Source organism: Mustela nivalis, assembly GCF_964662115.1.
Source record: "Mustela nivalis genome assembly, chromosome: 7".
Taxonomy (NCBI): Eukaryota; Metazoa; Chordata; class Mammalia; order Carnivora; family Mustelidae; genus Mustela; species Mustela nivalis.
This window is the reverse complement of record NC_139026.1, coordinates 84,952,542-84,972,275: the sequence shown is the minus strand read 5'-3', so window position 1 is coordinate 84,972,275 and position 19,734 is coordinate 84,952,542. Positions and strand designations below refer to the sequence as shown.

At 41.6% G+C, this 19,734-nt stretch overlaps 1 protein-coding gene across 2 annotated transcripts in view; it reads left to right on the top strand.

Moving 5' to 3' along the window:
* Positions 1–67: 67 nt before the first annotated feature.
* The window catches only part of SLC38A4 (solute carrier family 38 member 4), a 64,450-nt gene continuing 44,783 nt past the window's right edge, over positions 68–19,734 (top strand). Inside the window, exon 1 of one of the 2 annotated variants that reach the window (XM_082741069.1) lies at positions 68–210. The gene's annotated coding sequence lies outside the window, so the exon portion shown is untranslated. Of the gene's footprint in view, positions 211–6,648; positions 6,923–19,734 lie in introns of those variants that run through there. The other variant, XM_082741070.1, reaches the window with a different exon arrangement.

Here is a 19,734-nt window from a genome sequence, read left to right as displayed (position 1 = left end):
GTTTACATCTCAGGTTGCCGCCCAACGATTGGTGGCTGGGCTGGAAGGGAGGGTCCGCAGGAAATGCGACACTGAGGATGCTGCCCCCTATCACATGATGGAAATTTCCACTCTTCGGAAAGGCGAAAAGAAAAGAAAGGAGGGTCTCTCAATCCACCCTTTTCCGATACTTTCCCTGGATCTCAGTCGCAGAGGTAGAAGGCGGCACAGGTGAGTGAAACTTTTCTATTTTCTGCTAGGCTTAGAGACTTGTCAGTGTGCAAACTTGTGGCTGGATCCCAGCTCGGACTGGAGTTTGTGCGCTCCTGTGTGCGTGTGTGCACAGGGACACGCACACGTGTGCCGTCTGGTCTCTCAACCATCTGGGGCTTAGGTTAGGTATTGCAGCTTTTTGTAATTTATTTGTTGATTGACCCTTATTCTTCCTGTGATTTCACAAAGGATCGCGCTTTGGGTGGGTTATTGCAGACTAATGACCGGGTTGACTAGAAATTAAGGAAACCAGGGCATACGGGGTTAAGGGGACTGACTCTCTTTGCAAGAGAAGTGGCTGTGCCAAGGTAGCCCATTCCCGGGAGCGCTACTCAGCTACCCCTGTCCCCGGTCCCAGATTCCCTAGGCACTTGGATTTCCAGTTAGGTGTCCCGGGACCGCCTTCCACAGCCCTGGCGGGGCCACCAACCTAGCTCGAGTCAGCTTGGGATCTGGATAGGAAAGTGCTACCCAAGTTGCGGGCCCATGTCCTTAGGGCGGGGACATTGGGTGCTGGACCTAAAATAGACCCGCTGTCCCTGACAGCTGGGCTGCCTGCCCGGCCAGCACGGTTCCCTGGGTGGGGGGCTGCGGGCCTGGGAGTCCCCAGAGAGTCTCCTTCAACAGAGGAGGAAGGTGAAAGCTGCGCTGGGTCTGGGGGCCGTGGCGGGGGGTGGTGGGAACCCTGAGTCCGAAGTTCCAAGAGAGGCGTCCAGCGCCGTGGGACTGGAAAGCCTGGAGCGCGCTGGAGAGAAGGCAGGGGAAGTGCAGAAACGCGGAGAGGGAAAGGCCAGTGGAGACGAGGGGACGGAGAGGGGACATCAGAGAGAGGAGAGAAGCCCAAGGAGGTGGGGAGAAGGCAAGGAGGGGTAAGAGGCTAGAGCGGGAGTGCGTGAGAGTCTGAGGGAAATGGAGATAAGAGAATGAATGAAAGAAGTGAAGAAAGAAGGGAGCCTGGACGTAGGGAGCCCCTTGCGGGGTTCGAGGGGAGGTGGGAGCCCGTGGGAGTCCGGAGAGGGGAGAGAGGTGAGCGTGGGCACCAGCGGGCCCGGCCCTGGGAGCCGCTCAGGGAGTGGCTCCTCGCTGGCCGTGGCACGGGTGGGCGCTGCACCCTGGCCACGGGCAGGGGTGGAGGCGCCAGGGTTGGGGCGGTGGCGCCGGGGTGTGGAGTACGCCCCGCGGGCTCTCAGCTCCTGTTAGTGATCCAGCAGGGAGAGTGGGGGAGTGCCCTGCCTGGACCGACAGCCCAGGAGATGCGCACCCGCCTTTCGACTTGGTTAGAGGAAAAGGATGAATTAAACTGGGAAGCCCAACCTGGGAGGCTTGGTCAGTGGTGTGCCAGTGTTGTGTACCGGGCAGTGAGGGGGCAGTAGGTGGGACCTTGAGAGGCTTGGTGAGGACCGGGAGATCCGGAGCCACAGTTCTAAGCACAAGTGTTTAGATACCTGGGCCTGGCCGAACAGGAGGATCTTGATGTCAATTTCTCAGTACAAAACTGCATCTCTACCGGTCTCAGGAGCATCTTAGATCCTGAGAAAAGAGACAGAGCGGTAGCTGCGGCCCTGGAGGTGTAAGCGGACCCCCTCGGAGGGCAGGTCCTACCCACACCTTTTCCGTCCGCCCCTCCACCGCCTTTGCCCCCTCCGCCCCCAACTTCTAGCCCAGCTTTCTTTGTTATGCACTTCTGAGTGACCCAGCTGTCTCACCCTTCAGGGAGGGAGGGAGCCTAGAGGGTCCATCTCCCAATTTCCTGGATTGTTATGTTCATATTTACTTGCTTCCAGGCAGCACAGACCGAGTCGTTTTGACTGAATTGTCTTACGTTATGAAAAGAACTTGCGACACCTAGATCACGATTTCCAGGGCCTGGTGGCCAGGGCTCTGGTTTGGGTTTGTTTGGTTATAGCCTTTTATAGACCTTAACTTTGGGGAGAGGTGGGGTTTGGGACATGAGCCCCACTGCAAACTGTCCTTCAAGAGTAGGGGCGCCTGGATGGCTCAGTGGGTTAAAACCTCTGCCTTCAGCTCAGGTCATGATCTCAGGGTCCTGGGATGGAGCCCCACATAGGGCTCTTTGCTCAGCGAGGAGCCTGCTTCCTCCTCTCCCTCTCTCTCTCTCTCTCTCTCTGCCTGCCTCTCTGCCTACTTGTGATCTCTGTCAAATAAATAAATAAAATCTTAAAAAAAAAGAAGAGTATGGAGATTGGGGGACTCTCACCTGGAATGTGTGCACGCACGTGTGTAACACAGCTTCTCGGATGCTAATAAATGAATCTACAGAAAGTCCATGGTGTGGGTGGAGCTGGTGAGGACAGAGAAACTGAGGGAGAGCAGGTGGACTCTTCAATGCCATGTGTTCAGAGACTGAAAGCTCTCACTGGGCTGATTCTATCACAAAACTTTAAGAAGCAGAGAGATTCGTGTAAGGGGGTAGATCATTCTCAAGGCCGCTGGGCTGGATGAGCTCTTCTGGCTGAGTATGCATTACTAGGCACTCAAGGAGGCTAGTCTGTTCTAGGTAAATGAGCACAGTGGCTCACACATATATATCAATTACCGTATTTCTTTTATGTTAAATCTTCATTAACAGCCTTATGCTATAGACTCTATTATTATATTCATTTAAAGAGCAGGACGGAGACATACACAGTCTGGACAACACAGAACCTCTTCGGAAGTCCTATGGGGTCATTCATTATTCATTCATTATTCTTAAATCCAAATGAACAATTATAGGAGCAGAACTGAAAGGTGACTTTTAGGGACCCAAAGCTGACCATTTGGCCCGTTACAGACTAATCCAATACTAAGAAAGCCAAGACAGGATCATACAGCTGTAGACTGAATCCTTGCGGCTCCAGAACTAGTTTTTTTTCAATAAGTGACATTTGAGAAATGTATAGTATGGTAAATGGTTACCTCTCGGTTTATCAAATGCTGAGGCCAAGCATAATAATTACAGCAGCTTTGGACTTCTGTGTTAAATGTTTTTCTGCTTTCGTGTCATTGTCATTGTTTATTTCCTCAGTGTTTTTCAGGAGTTGATTCCTCTATCTTTCCTCCTCACCTTTGTACTGACTTACTCATATTTTCTAACTATTTTTTTAAAAACTTAAACCTTAGTTTGTTTGTTTTTTTTTTAATTTTTACATATCCAAAGCAATGATTTCTATTAAAAAAAATAACAAAAGTTAATGGGATCTATGGCCACTTAGATATTTTTTGATATTCATCAAAATAATTTAGTTTTTTAAATAATATGCTTCATGTATCACCAAGCCATCTTACAAGCCACCACTGCCTTGATGACATCCTGTAGGAAGGGTAAGGGTTGGAAGTAGGGGAAAGAAAAGAGAAAGGAAAGAACTTTCTAAAAGCCAGATTTTTAGCTAAGCCCTTTACAAATGTGACTCCCATTTAATCTTCACACAAACCTCCATGCTATAGATGTTTGCTATCTCTATTCTATTTTACACTGGAGGAAATTGAAGCCCATGGAAATTGAGGAAAGAGCCAAGGATCACCCAGTAGTAAATGACAGTGCTTGCATCAGAACTAAGTCCCTTCTATGCCAGAGTTCCTGCTTCCAATAAAGCTGGCAGAAAGAAAGTCAACAAGGAAAACAAAAACTTAAGGAGGAAAGAGGCTTACGACGATGTTACCCAACAGGGAAGGATGTGCACGATGGGAGAGATGGAATTGCCAAATGTCTTTCGTGTGACTGCTAATCTTCCCCTGGTCTTCCTTCTACTATTTTTGTAATGACCTAATTCCATTCATTCATTCCACAAACAATCACTGACTATCATTATCTTCCAGGAACCCTGGTAGGGAGTCTCTTTATATTCCTGTTTCCCTAACACCTACCGCAGTCCTGGGCAAATACTAGGTGCCCAAGAAATGGTTGTTGAAGAAATGAATTAGTCTAGGGGAAGGAAAGAATAAGCAAGCAAACAGGCATACTGACAGCATGTTGAGAGCCAGGAAGAATTCAGGCTTGAGCATGCCTCCACTGAAGCTGGATCAGGAAAGGGTCAGAGAACATTTCAAGACTAGGTAATGAAGCAGAAATAAAAGGTAGTAGGAGAGAGAATTCCCAACAGAGACTGGCCTTCTGAAGGGAGAAAGGAGAAAGTGGAAGCCACTCTGGGAACTTAGGAGGGAGGAGGCTGGGAGGAAGGTGTGGTCTGTGATGTCCTAGCTCATCCTCTCAGCAAGGGTCCCAAAGTTCTGCCTGCCCTTGAAATTTCAGAAGCTAACTGTGTTAACAAGGGACAAAACGACTGAATACGGGAATCAGCAACACATTTTATTATTTTATCATTATATTATGCTCCTATAATACTGAACTATAGTGTTTTAGACTCCTTGTAATGTTTTAAACACTGCGTTTAAATGGAAAGACTTGACTTTGTTGTCCTCCTTATGAGAAAATCAAATTACTTTTCTGGCTCTCAAAGGGATAGTCTATTTTAACTAAGGTACAACCTACACAATAACAAAAAAATATTTCCAAACAAATGCTTTTGTGTGTTTTTCTCGTTGGGGAGGGCTAACTGGGGAGGATTTCTCTCCTTACTTTAGTTTTTAGTGCCTTGATTTATTTTAGTGTGGTACACAAGAGTTGGAAAGGAAAAATGTGGTTAAAAAAAAATAACATGAGATAGGGCATGGAGTGACAGTAATATTGGCAACCTCCTAGCTCCAAAGTAGATGTTTATGCCAGTTAAGATTCTGGCTTTTGATAGCGGACTTGGAAAACACAACTCCCAGGGTCTCTTGTTTCTTTAGGGATCTTTCATAACAACCTCTCATCCCTGGCTCAGAGGTCTGCATGTCTCTGCACCATTTCCACGCTTAAAAAATACTCGCAGTCAAACTGTTATTTGGAAGGGAATTCAAAGGGTAAATGAAATCCACAAATAATCCAAAACCTAATTTCAGTTAATACATTAAATCCTCCACTTTTTCTCATTATATCCTTAGGCAAGTATATTAATCTTTTTGAGCCTCAATCTCTTTGGCTACAAAATGAGATCATAATAGCACCCACCTCATGGGATTGTTATGAGGATTAAATGAGTTAACACATGTAAAATGCTTAAACGAATGCCTGATTCATAGTGAGCACTCAGTGTAGGACAGACATTACTGTTTAATGATATTACTCTGCTACCCAGAGAAGTATTTGAAATGTTAGCAAATGTCTATACTAGATGTTCCCTGACAGTGTGTTTTCCTCTGTCATAACTAAAATGAAGGAAACAGAAGAGAGGAAATGGAAAGAGGGATAAAGAATACACAGGACAGTCCAGCCCAGAATAACGTCATTCCCTGTATAATAATAAGGTTGAAATGTTCCCTTATTTCCTGTTGGCTATTTGCCCCTATTTCTCCTGATAAATCTAGTGTGCATCCATTATTAAAATGAACATCATCTCCAGTTCCCTTGTTTTCTCTCCTCCTTGCCTCTTCTGGTCATTCTTGTCTCTGTGGGGCCTCCCATGGCACTCGGCACAAACAGCTACCCATCCGTCTTGGCTGAATGAAGGAAGGAAGGAGAATGACCCTCTTGTGTTTTTTACAATAGTACTTATTCTTCAGGGAAGCATGTTTTCCCTGAAATATGAAAGGCCTCTGCAAAGTGAATGTATGCACTGCCGACAGTCTATATAAATATTGTTTAATTAAATTGTTTATTCAGTGTGTGTTACTGCACACAATTAAGCATGTGGGCTGGGGAAGTGGGGTGTGTGGAAAGGAATGCCTGTGCCATCACACAGTGGGGTTTCCTGGATTCGGCTCTTGGCTGCTTCCAACTCTGGCTCTCTCACTTCCTACCTGAGTGATGCAGAGAGAGCTAGTGTCTTAGCCCAACTGTTTCCTTCTCTTCACCTATAAAATGAGGGAAACACTTCCTATTTCATGAGGCTTTTAGGAAGGTAAAATAAAATTATGTATGGCACATGGTGAGCATTGGGGTGTTTTTTAAACAGTTAAAAGAAATCCTGGTTTTCCAATTAGATGGACTGCTATTACCTACCTTATAGATGAACATAATGGCTCTGTGCAATAAGCCCTCCAAAATATCCCTCTTCCTAGGGCTACTACTGCAACCCTTTACTTCCATTGTTCCCAGTCCTGACTTGTCTTTACCATTTTTGGGGCCCACTAAAAGTCTTATTGATTCTACCTTACATTTCAGGGTAACTTCCTCCCCACCCACCCCGTGTTTGTCCTGTCATTTTGCCTTGCGTCATTTGCGCCTTTTTACACTGCATACTCCTAGGACAAGGACTTTGCTCTTTGTTTTGGAGTAATTTTATAACCCTGGGTACACTCGGGGTACTATAAAAATGTTAAAGAAGGAAAAGAAAGGAAAAAAAAAAAAAAGTTGTAATCCCCCAAGAGGCAACTTTGGCCGACAGCTGGTCCGGCGTCGGGGTGTTTGCAGTGTCAGTACGGGCACCTTCCTGCAGCATCTCCAGCGGTGGCTGGGGGCTCACCAGGGACACGCATCCTGCCCCGCCGTCCTCGGGTGCGTGCGGGCGGCGGCGGGAGTCAGAGTTGCGTTGCCGCGCCAGGGAGGACCGCGGACAGCCGCCGTCTGGGGGACAGGCACCGTTCCCAAGCTTGCCTGCTTTCGCTGGGACTGCGCTAGAGAAACCAGGCGAGCGAGTGAGATGAACCCGGAAAGAGAAGTAGAGAGCAACTGAGAAAGGAGGGAAGGGGGAGGGCAGCCCGTTCCGTGTTAAGGAAGATTTCCTGCCTGCAACGTGGGGCTATACTCATGCTGTGGTCTTATTTTCTGCACTTTCTCCAGATGGAAGGAATGTGGTCCATAGACACAAAATGTTTTTATAAACTGTATGATCGGACTGATCTTGACTGTGAAAGTGAACTAACTAAAAGCATTCTTGTTCCCACGCGGGCTTTGTGAGTGCTTGAAAAGCAATCAGATGGTTCAGGGCACTGCATACACGGGGTGGTTTTATTACAGACCCGAGAACACACATCATCCCTATATTATTTCTTTTGGGTTTCTGAAGCAATTTTCTAGAAGGAGCACACTTAAAAAAAATTTCAGACACTTTTTTGGCATGTGTCACTATGCTATATTTAATTATACTTGCTGTACAGAGGGATCCATGCTTTGGTGGACTTACACATATTTAACGTTTTATTTTGAAGTAATACAGTCACAGGAAGTTGTAAAGGTCACACAGAGAGGCCCCATATATGTTTGACCCAGTTTCCTCCAATGGTTACATCCAACGTAATTTTCATATAAGATCAAAACCAGGAAATTGATGTTGGTGCAACATATGTGCTCAAAACGGATGCCTAGCTTCCACATCATTTTTTCACATGCACAGATTTGTGCAGCTGCCACCATGACCAAGATACAGAACTTCCATCACCCGGAAGTTCTCCCTTGTGCGAATCCTCTACAAGCAAACTCGCCTCCTTCTCCCTTCCCTGGTCAATGAGGTATTTTCTGTCCCTATATTTTAATTGTTTTGTGAATGTTAAGTAACAAAATCATATTATCTGTGATCTTTTTGAGGTTGATTTCTCCCCCCCCCCCCCATTGGGCGTAACATTCTTGAGATCCGTTCAAGTTGTTGTATCAATAGTTGGGTCCTTTTTATTGCTGCATATTATTCCAGTTGCATCGCCATATTTAATGGTGAGGTTTTTTTTTTTTTCAATCGATATCTTTGTCTAGATCTTCAGTCAGGTGCTAAGGGTACTCGGTAAAAGTGTGAGGACAAAATTTGGATGTTTTCGACTTCAAAATGATATTTGTGTGTGATAGGGCAAAGGGAGGAATAAACTACATTTTAATTCAAAAGAGACACCACTGGAGTAGTGGAAAGGAAAAAAGGAAAGTGGCAGAGCAAAGTATGTAGTTAGACCGTTAAGATAGAAAACCTGGCACTTTTTAAGATTTCCACACCAATAGGATAATCTATTCTGTGGTTTTTATCTTTAGTTAGGACCACTCAGATTTCCTGAAGCTAATTTTAAAAATGCTTCTGCAGTAGGAATCCCTGCCAGTCTGTGCTCAGTCACATAGCTGATAACTCAGGGCCCCGGTTGGAAATGACCATGAGTGGTTCTCCAGTTTGACAAGGGGTCACCAGAGTAAAAATAACATCTTTAGCCCCCCTCCTCCCCCCCGCAGGGGAAACCATCAAGGGTCCTGAGACTGTCAATGTTCTATTCTGGTCACGGGCGCCACCCACCGGTGGGAGGAGCATCTCCCAGAGTTCACTTAAGTCAGGTTTTAAAAGGAGGACATGACTTTCCACCGGAACACCCACAAGCAAAGGCTGTAGCTCACTAAGGGAAATGCCACACTTCTGAACAGTACCTAGAAGAGTTTGGCTCAATGCCTCCCTTCAGCCAGTACCTGTGGGAGAGCTCTTGCCTGACTCTGTCCTCCCCACACAAAGGAGAGAACAAATGGCCAATGCCACTGGAAAGTATAAATACCCCTTTATGTTTTTAGATTTTCACTCTTTGGGCTTTTGGATACATAGTATCAATTCACAAAATAACAGAATTTTCAGTCTAGAGCCTTGACTAGATCCAAGTTGAGCTGAAGGCATTGCGTTGAGTCGCGGTTTTAATGATTTCTGTTACCAGAAAAATAGTCCTTATTCCAGACTTCGCCGGTAGATGGAGGGTAGGGAGGGGATGCTGGTTTCAAAGATGAAACACATATGGCGCTGTCATAACTCTAATCATTTATAACTCTTTTTATAGGCAAATCTGCTTTCCCGAGTCTTTCCAAATGGAAGAGAATCTTTGTACTGTTTGTGTAATTTATTTTATTTTTGTGTAAATGTTAGACACCTCACATAGCTTTGCAGGCTGTTCTTGTGGATTGTATCTCTGGTATGTGGCCCCTAAGGTCCCCCAGCTTGGGACAGGCAGGGAACGTGGCTCTGCAATCTTTAGGAAGTGAACACTTCCACCTAAGTCAGGAGACTGACCAAAAGGTATGCTGAATTTTGTTTACCTCTTATATTATGCTATTTACTTATTTAACTAATAACGACACCCATTCCAAGATGTGATATGAAATGCAGACACAGGCTATGGTTCCCAATATTACAGGCTTTGTTTTTTGATTGAAGGGGTAACTGGTGGTGGTGGTGGTGGTGTGTGTGTGGGGGGGTGCTATTTGTTTCTTAAACTTTTTCTTTAAAAACAAAAAAAAATAGAATTTCTCTGAAAGAAAAAATAGAAATGCTTCATGTACTATATCAATGTAGACAAAAACCAACCAGCTATACAATTCCTTTCAAACAACTTTGTCATACTATAGCAGTATCCACCCTTTGAAGAATGACACCATATATAATGTTTTACATTACTCTTTACACCAGAATTCCAGAAAGTTCAAACTCCTCAACCTGGCAGTCAAGGTGAATCTTAGCCAGACTCTACAAAGACATCCCATGTGAGCTAAAGTAGACTCTAGTTGTTTGGGTAAAACTGGGGCCAAACTTCTCATCCCATTTCTCTTGCCTGGAATCACCTTCCTCTCTCTCTGGAGTCATACTATTCTTCTTCCATGATACCTGTTCTGTTTGCCCCAGCTCCCACACTGAGCTCTCCTGCTCAGTTCCATGTCTTGAAGACAGTATCCTGTTATGAATAGTGTCCAACAAAAAGTAGGTACCCAGTGGTGATGGAAAGCTGTTAGGGAGCTGGGCTCTGCAGTTTGATGTGTGGCTGTACATCCTGGCTTACTCACTTATTTATCAGGTTTCCTCTTTGAGCAAATTACTCAATCCTCTTGAGCATCAGAGGAGTTACAAGCCTCACTTGTAAAATGGGGATAATAATACTACTTACCCAAAGGTGAGGGTGTTACTAATTTAGCATAGGGCTTAGCATAGGGCTGGCTGTCACATATATGATTATTACTAATGAGAACATTAAAAAAATGAGACTTCAGACTTAAAAATTAACAGACTTATGGTCAGAGTGGAGGTTTTAGACTAGAAAACTTGATTGTTTGGGCTTCTCTGTGTCTCTTAACCATAACTGCGGTCATCAGAAGGGACAGGGTCCCTCTATGCCTATCTACACAGGAGACAATCTCTAATCCCACCCACGAAGATGGGACGCAGACAGATTGAAGCAGAAAGATTCTTTCCTCCTTAGATCTAACAAAACTATGTGTGGCTTGGCACATATTTTATTTTTGATAAACAGTAATCAAATGATGAATTAATTTCTGTGAAGAAGGGAACACATCCTAGATATTGGCTTCAGAGAGTCATTAAAATAGTTTCATGACGAGTCATTTGTCCGTGAAGCTATTACAGATCCAATCGGTAGCCTTAGGAAAGTGAAAAGTTCAATAAATTAACTGGTGGTTTGATCTGCATAATACCAAATTAGTAGGTTTTCTGATACTTCCCTACAAATTGGTTGGTATTTCACTGAAGCATAGCTTCATTCCAATCAAAGGCAGAAGCATTAGTGCTCTCTTGCTTACACTGATGTCTAAACAAACCCTTTTTGTGTTTTAAAGTACAGATCTAAAAATGATGTGTTTAGACCACAGTATGTGATTACAAACAGAACAACAGTTCTTTAAATAAATTGCAAAGTAGATCGGATTTGGGTTGGGTGGGGCAGATAGTCACATATAGATTCTGATTTTATACTATTCCTGGGGCCCTACATTCAGTAATTACTCTTTGTTAAGTGAGTGGACCTCTCTGTGTATAAGTATTCCAGAATAATAACCCCAACCTCTAAGATGTCCTCCAAAAATCACGGAGGGATACATGCACACATGGATATTCATAAATTTCACAGACACAGAAGAGAAAAATTCTGCTTACAAGTCTCATTTGTCTAGCTAAGGATTGAGAAAAACTGTTACATAATTAGAGAGTGTGGTGTTCTGGTTAAGAGGAGATTATACCTGCCATGGATGGATAATTTTCAAAGAATAAGAATGCAGCAAGATCCATTTTAAAATTCAAATTTTATTGAAAATGATTTAATGTTTTAGTGTGCCTTAGGCTTACTCTATTGTTAACTTCATCTATCAAAACACAAAGATGCTAGGTAATAGAAATTTCTGGTTGGTTGAAGGAATTTATAGTGGGTTTTTATAGCCATTTATAGTGGCTCAGTGGGTTAAGCCGCTGCCTTCAGCTCGGGTCATGATCTCGGGGTCCTGGGATCGAGTCCCGCATCGGGCTCTCTGCTCAGCGGGGAGCCTGCTTCCTCCTCCTCTCTCTCTGCCTGCCTCTCTGCCTACTTGTAATCTCTCTCTGTCAAATAAATAAATAAAATCTTTAAAAAAAAAAGAATAATACATGTAGAAGCTCTAAACTAGGAAACTTAAACCTTCTTAATATGGAACATTTCTAATGTATTCCAAAGTTGCGTGTAGAACAAGAACACTCTGTCTTCACAAAACTTCAACAACTACTGATACTTGTCTGTTCTATTTCATCCTCATGCATACCTTTCCTCCTTGCTACCCTTACCACAACCATTACTACATTATTTCCAAGCAAATTCAAGTCATCATATAATTTGACCCATGTAGGATTCAGTATCTATCTCACAAAGATAAGTCTTAAAGAAATCAAATTATCACACCTTAAATGAACCATTTTCTTAATATCGAATATCTAGGCCATGTTCACATAGGCCTGATTGTCTCAAATGGGGTTCACACACTCATTGATTGATGCAGAATCAAAGAGACTTAAGAGACATAAGTTCAACCAAGCCTCATCTCTCTTTTTCATTCTTGCAAATTATTGGATGGGGAAACCAAGTCACTTGTCCTATAAAATTTCCCATATTCTCAATTTTGTTGATTTAAAATGTCATCCTCAAGCTTCAATAGTCTGCCTTCTTAAAATCTAACCCTTATAAAATTGCTTCTCTTTTAAAGAACAATTATACTTTGTCATTTCTTTGCCTGTTTCCTTGAGGATTTTCCAGCCTACCTTTTGCTCAGTTTTGCCCAAATATCCTTCTTTTTTTTTTAAAGATTTTTATTTATATATTTGACAGGCAGAGATCACAAGTAGGCAGAGAGGCAGGCAGAGAGAGAGGAGGAAGCAGGCTCCCTGCTGAGCAGAGAGCCCGATGGGGGCTCGATCCCAGGACCCTGGGATCATGACCTGAGCTGAAGGCAGAGGCTTTAACCCGCTGAGCCACCCAGGCGCCCCTCAAATATCCTTCTTTTTAATACCCATGACTTACCTAACACTCCCTCCTAATAGAACCTGGCCAACCAGAAATGCCCTTTGGTCAGGTTTCAAAATGTGTACCGGCCTCCTCCCCCCAGTGCTTACTCAGCTTTCTCTAAATTGTCTCAAGACATCCCCAATAGGGTACCCGTGTGGCTCAGAAGGTTAAGCGGTTAAGCGTCTGCTTTTGGCTCAGGTCATGATCTTGGGGTCCTGGGGTAGAGTCCCACATTGGGCTCCCAGCTCAGTGGGGGAGTCTGCTTCTCCCTCTGCCCCCACCCCCAGCTTGTGCTCACATGCACACATTCTCTCTCTCTTACACTCACACACAAATAAATAAAATCTTTAAAAAAAAAAAAAAGACATCACCAGTAATCAGTAGGTTGTCTTGATTTTAAAAATTGTGTCACATGACTACTAGTACTTTTTGATTGCTGACATACACAGATATATTTAGTAGGAAATTATATACTTGGGATTTACTTTAAAAATAATGGGGGAGGGAGAGGGGTGGTGTGGATTTAAGACTGGCCATGGTTGGTAATTGCTCAAGCTAAATAATGCATCTGTCGGGTTACACTGTATTATTCTACTTTTATTTGTATACATATGAAATTTTCTGTAATAAGAAATAGAAATGAATTATGGTATTTCACCTAAGCTAAATAATGAAACATTTCATTTTAGGGCTGATGTTGGAACAGCTTTGCTAAAGATCATCAGAAAATCGTGCCTAAGGAACAAGATACTCGTTTTTCCTATTCCCTAAGTCTGGTTTGCCTAAAACCAAGTCAGCTTCAAAGTAAAATAAAATCACCATATAGATATATTTAAATAAAAGAGGGACGTGGTTTGGAATGATTGAAAATACGACTCAGGGAGAGGTGCTCCCTAGGTTTGTGATTTGTCTGAGCTGCCCTTCTTAAGATACTGGCATGGCAGAAGTCATGGACATGACCCTGTACTCTCCTAATTGCTGACCAAAGACTCCCAGAAGAGGAGGGACATAAATTACTTGATTAACCTGTAAGAAAGAGATTCTAGAATTATGAAGATCACACTTCTAGCTCTCCCTGCTACTATACCAGAAGAACGTACAGGTCCTGTCTCCCAAGATGAAAGTCAAAGACAGACATTTTCAGAGACCTTCCAGCTTTTAACTTTAGTCCAGTCGCTCTTTGTTTTGTTCAACTGTTGAAAAATAAGGGAATTTAACACTTACGCTTACATTAGCCGTATAAACCAGGGAATGCTTTTTAACGGACATATAGCCTTCATTAATAATTTTGTTGTTTCATTAGCATCGTACTAAATGATTCATAATGGTAGTTTTTAACTGTGATCAGCCATGCACCTGCAAAAGTCACGTATGGAGCTGCTTCATGACATCTTTTCCAAACTCATGTGAACTTAATACCAAGCAGTACGTACAAAGTCCCAGTCAGCCCACTTGAGGATAATAGAGGGGAAAAGAGTAAGAACTGAGGCTGAAAATGGAAAGGAAAGAAAAATGGATGCACAGTCAGAAGAACTGCTTTTGTGTGAAGGCTTGGAACACCTCAGGGGATCTTAGGGCTTAGGGTCAATCCTGTTGGGTACTTGCTTCAAGGGGAGGGAGATCCAAGCAGTTTGTGCCTTGGGATGTAGTTTTTATGTCCCAGGTTAGAAACACCTGCTTTGAGAGACAGAGGAATAGGCTTGAGAAACATCTACTCATCTAGGCCTAGTAGGTTAATGAAGGCTTTCAGAAGTTTCTCCATCTCAAGCATCTACATTCCTCTTGTTCCTGGGCCCACACTGGGAGATAGCAAGCGGGAGACAATGCCTCTAATCCATAAGCTCAAAAAAGCATTAAACATTTTATGGAAATACGGTCATACGCTAAGAATGTGTCCCAATAGATGTGTATTTATGTACAACAAAGGAGTACGAGTTTGCAATTGTTGGAACTCTGGGAGAGATTCTAAAGACATTTTAGTCAGCAAAAAGTGAAAAATCTTAATTTAATTGTCTTTATTATTACCAATTTAAAATATGTAATAACATCATTGGTAATATTTTCACTTTTATGAGTGAAATAAAATTTTACAGATTTACACAGGCTTGGCCCCAACCCCATAAACTATGTTTTCTCCATAAGCTCCATAAGCTATTAAGTTACCCAACCTGGAATTCTCCTGTCATTTAAGAATTTGATCCTCTCAACTGGTGAAAAGTTATTCTATACCAAGATCCCCCAGGTCCTCTGAGCTGTTACTTCCTACATAGTTACTTAAAAAAAAAAATTAATCAGAATTAAAATAAAAAAACTGTTTGGTGCCCCTTTGTAATTCCTTCAGTAAAACTATTATATATGTATATATTTCTGAGCTTGTAGATTTATAAGCATTTTAAGTTCTGCCAACAATTTAGAAAAACAATTCTATAGCCTATATAAGTACATTTTTATTGTTCTTTTATTCTCTACCAAAATTAATTGAGAAAAATAAATTAGGACAGTATACTTTTGAATAGAGAAAGTAAGGAAATAGGTATGACAGACTGCAAATTCCATGGGATTTCGGTCACCAAATACACTAATTGAGGCCACAGAAGCCTGAGTCAGTTAGCCTTCTGACATATAAAGTATAAATAATCTTCTCACAATAACCAAGGAAGAAATGTTTTAAATTTGCTCTTTAGAAATTAGTATAGAGTGTTTGGGGGTTCTTTTTCAATTCTTTGGGGTTCACTTTTCACAAATAAACTCCAAACTTACATAGAAAATATCAGACAAAATAAAAATAAGGCGCATTTCCATATTATGTTTTTAATAAAATGATAGTCATTAACCCCAATTTTCACATTGCTAGGGTTGTGTCTTCTCTGCCAGAGTCACTATTATGTACATCTAACATATTTTTGAATGTTCCTTTAATAAAAAATAACTTCTCCTTATCTTAGAAGCACATCTATGATTTGTGTTGCAGTGGTTGTCAAGGCAAGTCTGCATATTTTATTAAAGACCAGACCAGAATAAACAGACATTGCAGCAGACCCCGTTACTACTGGAGGCATCAAGACTTTGTAGCCATTTCTCTTACAGATATCTGTTTTCTCAGCGTGTCTACATGTGAAAAGTGAACTGTGTGACAAGTTCACACAAGAGAACAAATGCTAATGCCCAAGTGGCTGAATGTTTCAAGGGGCCCTAAAACAGGAAATAAAAGGAAAGACGTTTCTTCTGGAGATCTGTGGATATTATAAATAATAGAAGTTTGGAAGCCGCAATAGGCCTCGAAATTAAACTTGCCATTTGGTTTTCAGGCAAGAATACCAACTAAAATTTTTGAATTATGGTTTTGTTGGTATATGATAGTTATTCTTCAAAAAGAATGTCCTGCTTAAGAGTAGGTTCTCATAGAAGCACCTGGGTGGCTCTGTCAGTTAGGCATCTGCCTTTAGCCCAGGGCACGATCTCAGGGTCCTGGGATCAAGCCCTGCATGGTGGCGGGGGGGGGGGGGGTGTCTCTGCTCAGTGGGGGGTCTGCTTCTCCTTCTCATTCTCCCTCCGTGCTCTCTCTTTCTTTTTCAAATAAATAAATAAAATCTTAAAAAAAAAAAAGAGTAGGTTCTCATAAAAATTTTAAGAACCTAGGCTATTTTATGTGGTTCATGGATTTAAAAATATACAACCAGCAACAACAATAAGTAATATTTACTTCGCTCTTACTATATCCCAGGCCCTGTTCTAAGCTCTTTACATGTCATTATCTTATAGAAAAGTAAACAAAGAATACACATGCCTTCTTTAATAAGCTACTGGTCTGTGCAAAAATAAGGAAGGAAGGAACTAAAAAATAAAAAGAGGTCTTAATTTACCCATCTACTTATGACATAAAGTGAGGACCATTTCCATAGGACTCATAGAGCTATTGAGAATGAGATAGACCCTCTAACAACGAAGGGCCCTTGAAAAATAATTTTCTGCCCAAATCTGGTTAATACAGATGTACTCTTATGTATCAATTATGTCAATTCTCAATTGATTTCAGTGACCACAACAGAGGATAACGAATTGTGATTAGGTGAGCTAATGGGATGCTTTAAAAAAAAATCATTTCTTAAACATTTTAGGTGAAAACTCACATGCCACAAAGCCAGGTGATCTCATCTATTTCTGCATACTAAAAACGAATCATTTGGGTATATCCAAACATTTATGATGATGTCTATAATAAAAACTGAGTGCTTTTATTTGCTGAAATCCCAGGAAAAAGAATAAACACAGCTCTCCGTTTTTCACTCCAGCTGGAATGATTTAGCTAACTGAGGTCATCATAAGGAGATTTCTCTAAGACATTCGAAAATGCGTTTCATCTTTTTGCCACATAGTTCTCAATCCTTGTATTAGTATAATAAAAATAAGCTGTATTGGATATTTAAGAAATATTTAAATAATGTTTCTTATGATCCAAAACATGACCAGAACACACCAAGTAAACTCTTAGGGAGGCTTCCAGCAGCTCCCTGTGGCCTCATTCTCTCTCCTATTTCATAGTGTAGCTCTTGCTGCTATTGTTTCTTTTCTTTATCCGGCTTTGGTACAGGAAAACCTGGGTTTTGCCCCAGGAAAACCAGCCTATACATTGGACAATGACAAATTCAGCAGACTAGCTGTGGTTATTCTACCACCAAATAGCAGAACTGATTTTTTTTTTTTTTAACTACATTTGCCTTATAAAATTCAAAGTGGGTTGTTGAGACCATGAATCTTAGTAGTCTGGGTAGGTACCAAGCCAAAAGACGTCTATACTTGTTTGATAAATACACTCCAGTATTACTCTGTTTTGGAGGACGACAGGGACTTGTGCATATGAACATATTCAATGAGATCAGCTTAGTATGTCAGCGACTGGAAGACCAACTCTTTAAAAGGGGAAGAGGTGGAAAGAAAATAAAATACGAGAGTGTACATCACCCTAGCTTTCATCAGCGGTTACACTTACTCACATTTATACCCATTCCACCCGATGGCTAAAAAAAAAAAAAACTGGCATGTTTTTCAGCTAGTTTAAAAATATTTTATAAGAATGTTAAAGATTTTAATCAATTCTTTTTAATTTCTAAAAAGCATTCTGTTGGAAAACATCTGCATGTATGTTTCCTCATGTCTATATCACAAAGAATGAATTGAACTGAAATTAACCAAGGATTTGACTGCACAGTCTTTTAAACTTCAATTCAGATTCTATACAATCGTATCCAGGTTAACCTCAAATTAATGAGAAGTAGCATCTAGGCATGCTTGTAAGACTTCTTTGTATGTAAGAGACATAAAGATGGAAGTTACGGGGTTCTGTTTGCTCAAGAAGCTGCCTTGGAGAGGCAGTCATCCGTTCCTGTTGCCCTCTTATTCATCCACGGATTGATAATGATGAAAAGCGTCTTGGAAGTGAATTAAGTGATGACAATTAGACCAGAACTGGGACTGGCCAGCCTGAGAAGGAGTACTAAAATGCCCAACAATCTCAAATCCTAGAGTGTAAGCAACATGCAAGTCACTTGCTTTTTGGCATTTGGAAAATGTGTTCTTGATATATCTTTGAGTCTTGACATTTTGTCAGTCTCACCAAAAAGAAAAAATAAACCAAAGCAAAGCCAAACCAACCCCCCAGCCCCCCTGAAATCTACAAGTATATTTACACGTTTGAACACTGGGTCTGAGGACAGGTCCAGGGATGTGTACCATGGTGCTGATCAACTTCACAGGTTGGTTAATGTTAAACAAACACATTGCAAATCATGTCTTCTTACGAGCTTGTTTTCTGAGATTCCATGGGTCAGGGTCAAAACCTGCCGTTTTCTAGTTTTTCTACAGTGCTAATCAATAGTTTAACAAATGGAATAACGGTCTGATTAAACAGTGACAGGACGCTTCCAAAGCAACTGTGCTGAAACTATTTCACGATCAGTTTTGCTAATATCAAATCACTCTTATAAATGAACAGCAAAAAAACCCAAACCAAAACAAAACAAAAATCAAAACAAAACAAAGAAAAACCCCACATGTACCTTTTACATTTATAATGATTAAACATCCATTATCTCAGTGACAGCTCATAGTTAGCTGGTATAATGACTTTTGTTAGACCAGTTTTAAAGAGAAAATTGAGTTCCAGAATATTTACATGACTTACTCAATGAAGATCTATTAAGTAGGTGCCATGCTAGGTTTTGAAGTTAGAGACAATCTTTAAATATGCAGATGCTTACATAACACTTACTATGTGCCTCTTCTAAATTGTCTACAAATATTAATTTCATTATTCCTCAGAACAGCAGTGTACGGTTATTGGAATAACCTTACATTTATTACCTCCAGTTAATAACCTATAGTTATTACCAGTTATTACCTCCTCTTTATTGATGAGAAGCTTGACACACAGAAATGGCAAATAGCTCGCTCCTGAGTTGGACAGCTGATGAATGATGGGAATTGGATTTAAGTCTAAGCATTCAAGCCCTACAACCTATATTCTCTGACCTTGTGCTGTGCTGTGCTGAATAAGGCACAGTGTCTGCTCCCAAGGACTTCAAAGTCCAAAAGGGCAGATGTGTAGACAATTGTGTCGGTACAGCTTGTCGGAAGCAGTACGAAGGAAAGATCAACTAAAACTTGTCTAAAGGTTCTCAGCTGACAAGCAGCAGAATGAGAATCAGATTAGAATCCATGAGTTTGGAATCCAGAGTGAATGTGGTCTCCATTTCATAGGGCAAGCCTGTATTTGATAAGAGTTTGGAATGGCAGTGAGCAAACAATGCACTTACAGAACACAGCCTAGGAACCACAGGATAAAGGCTGGACTTCTCTGAATAGGAAAAAAGAAAGTGCTGTGGTTCCTAACAGATACAAGTGTAGACTAGATACAGGTATACAGACCTCCCTTTCATCTGAGTAACATAGAATGCATGCGTGCGTAATCCTTATAACACATCATAGATACGTAGATACCAGCAGAACTCTGAAGTGTATCAAGTCAACTGTAAAGTACCAGTTATTCTAAGGCTCATAGTCAATCAGAAAAATAAAACAAAACAAAAAACAAAAAACAGAGTCCATTGTTCTCAAAAGCGAAAGGAAAGCCTAAAGACATGGAAACAGAGATGAGCATCCTTCTGGGCATATAAGAGATGTTCAGTGTTGACTGCTGATTAACTGCTTGATTGACTTACTGATAACGGGAAAGAGATCAGA